General features: G+C 39.3%; 1 protein-coding gene across 1 annotated transcript in view; it reads right to left on the bottom strand.

Moving 5' to 3' along the window:
• Positions 1-29: 29 nt before the first annotated feature.
• The window catches only part of LOC101846117 (mucin-5AC), a 5,776-nt gene continuing 2,814 nt past the window's right edge, over positions 30-2,991 (bottom strand). The window contains exon 2 of the mRNA XM_013091537.2: positions 30-409. The gene's annotated coding sequence lies outside the window, so the exon portion shown is untranslated. The remainder of the gene's footprint in view (positions 410-2,991) is intronic.

The raw sequence follows: 2,991 nt of genomic DNA, 5'->3' as shown, positions 1-2,991 counted from the left end.
ATTAATATAATATAATACTATACACATTCAAAATTCCTCAAAATACCCACCTCCTTCCCACCCCCCAACCCCTTTAAAACAGACACACCTTCAATAAGATTAGGCAGTGGTTCAAAAGGTGGACGCACATTATCAGGATCTTGTGATACACTATATTGTATTAAACTTTGGGGATGTTTTCTTGTTCTAGACTGGCATCAAGTCCTGGGTATTGGTTGGCCTGGAATGCAAGATCGTCCAGCACAGTTTTGGGGACGTTGAAAAGGTGTCGGCTTACGTCATGACGGGGTGCCCAGGTTGAGAGAGTTCTTTCTGATGAATGACGTCATCAGCAATGCCCGTTTGTGGAGACGGTGAGGGTTAATGAGCTGGCATCTGGTTTGTACAGGACACATGTCTGTTACTGGTTCTAGAGAAAAAAATAGAGAAAGAAAATATTCGAGTAAAAATTGGGGGAAAGATAAAGAAATCGAGCAAAAAAAAGGGGGGGGGGTAATCCAGTCAGGGAAAAAGAGAGTTATATTCGGAGTAGGCTTGAGGGGTTCGTTTTTTGTTTGTTGGTTAGTTTGTTTGTTTGTTTGTTTGTTGTTGTTTTATTTGTCTTTTTTTCCTTTCTTTTTCTTTTTTTTTTTGGGGGGGGGGTTAGTGGGGTAGCAGAGAGAAAGAACCAAATAAATGGAAACAAAATAATGGATTGTGGGAGTGTGACGACTGGACGGATGCTAGTTGGGTTTGTTAACGGCTTTCTCGTCTGTTTGTTTGTCTGGTTGGATGGATTTTTGTGTGGGGTTTTGTTTTGTTTTGTTTTGTTATTCTAGCGAAATAGAGTGAATCAATAAGGTGATGAGAATGTGAAAATGGAGTGACATTTAAAAAAGACACTAGCTGACAAATAAAAACATCTTTATGCTTTCGATTTTGGTGTCTATACTAAGCCACGAAGGTGACAACTGCAAAATCACGAAAATATTTTAAAATAACAACAATAAGCAGGATAACGTAAAAAAACCCAAAGACACCAGTATAAGCAAAAAACAAAAATGATACCGACAAAACACGAATAAAAGGGAAAAATAGTAAAATTATTATTTTTAAAAATAACCACCACCCCCCCCCTCCCAAAAAACCCCCCAACAAAAAAAACAACCCCAGAAAACTGATAGTATGTCAACTTTTAGAAAGTATGTGGAAAAGAAAGCAGGAGTAGAAAGAGACTGGATTTATTGAATATCATGATACAGATGCAGGGTGTACATTGCAGAAAGTTTCCTCAAATTATGGTTTTGATATATTTTGATACGTTTGAGGGTAGTCAGATTTTTTTCCAATATGGAGATGCAGAAGCCACCATTTCTTGTCACACTCAATTGATGAAATCCTTCAAAATTAAACACGTATTCTTTTCTAATAGTCCGGATCAGGCCGAATTAAATGAAAATAGCCAATCAAAAAGGCGACAACGCATTAGGGGGGAGAGGGGGGTGGAGGTGGTTGTGATAAATCTCATATATGGACTCTCACCAAATAAATTTTGATGGAACAAAGCTGAGGGCGGACAGGCATTTTCATGGTGAAAAAAAGCACTCTTTTCCTGTCTAAATTTGGTCATACTTGTCGCATTCTCGCTTTCAGTCGTTTCAAGTGGGCGGGTATTGTCATGGTGAAAAAGCACTCTTTCCACATCTAAATTTAGTCTGACTCGTCCAATTCTCGCTTTCAGTCGTGCCATTGTGGATGTACGTTGTCATGGTAAAAAAAAGCACGTTTTCCTTCTCCAAATTTGGCCTGTCTAATCTGTCTCGTCGAATTCTCGCGTTCAGTCGATATAGTGTGGGTTGGGGAGTGCCATTCCTCTAGAGATATTTAATTTATTGAGCGAACCTATTGCAATGAGCACTGGGAATACAGCTTTTCATGACTCACAATTTAAGTCGTTTTTCACAATCGGGACTGTTCCATGGGTGAAAATTCATTTTTGAAATAAATTAAAATGTAAAAAAAACAAACTCCGACGTTCTCAGGCTTCTGTGATACAGATTAAAGATTTGCACCTTACTCAAACAAATACTTTTGACACTTCTGGGACTTATATTGTGAGCAAAATTAATTACGACATAGACAGGATGTATGAAGAAATGCATACAACAAAACCCAAGTTGAAACGAGTAACATTTATAAAGATCCCATCTCAGTTCGCTACCCTAGAATTATAAAGTTCTGTTTGACATTTTTAACAATTTTAAGTTACTAAGACAATGAAGTCAGAAAGGGGGCTCTCGTGGCCTAGAGGTTAAGGTGTTGGCCTCTCATTCAAAGGTCCCGGTTCGAATCCGGGTAGCGACCAAAAATTTTTCTTCACTAAAATTGTCTCCTTTCACCCCCTTTCCTGCTCTCTAGCAATGTTCTGTTGTCTGCTTTCATTTCCACTTTCTGCCCCCACCCCCTCACCTCCTTTGCCCCCTCCTCCGGGCTCCTGACTCTTTCCGCAGCCTTTCTACTGCTACTCCTAGGCTCCTCCTTACTGCTGTCTTTCTGCCACACCTCTGATCTTCTGGTAGGAAAGATCTACACCTAGCCTTTTCGGACAAGGGCGAAAAATCTCGGAGGGCCAGTGTGCAAGTTGCGCACGTTAAAGATCCCTTGGTGGTCTAAAATCGATAAGAGTAGGCTTCGGCCGCCACCCGGGCAAAATTCAAAATTTCCTACCAACTGAAAATATTAGATGTGTCCCGCGCGCTCATATGACCTTATGCAGTTGCGAGCGCCGTAAAACACTTTACAAATACAAAAACGAAGTCAGAAACCAAATGTTCTACCTGCTATTTCAAAATCGTAAGATTTTTTTGTGCAGTCGTTATCATCATATTATCATAATAATATAGTGTGAAGCGCATAGAGCCTGCTGTTGAGCGGGGATTTGCGCTATACAAATGCTATCTATTATTATTATTATTATTATTATTATTATTATTATTATTATTATTATTATTA

Source organism: Aplysia californica, unplaced genomic scaffold (genome assembly GCF_000002075.1).
Source record: "Aplysia californica isolate F4 #8 unplaced genomic scaffold, AplCal3.0 scaffold00040, whole genome shotgun sequence".
NCBI classification, from domain to species: Eukaryota; Metazoa; Mollusca; class Gastropoda; order Aplysiida; family Aplysiidae; genus Aplysia; species Aplysia californica.
The sequence above is the reverse complement of the archived record's forward strand: the minus strand, read 5'-3'. Positions and strand labels throughout refer to the sequence as shown.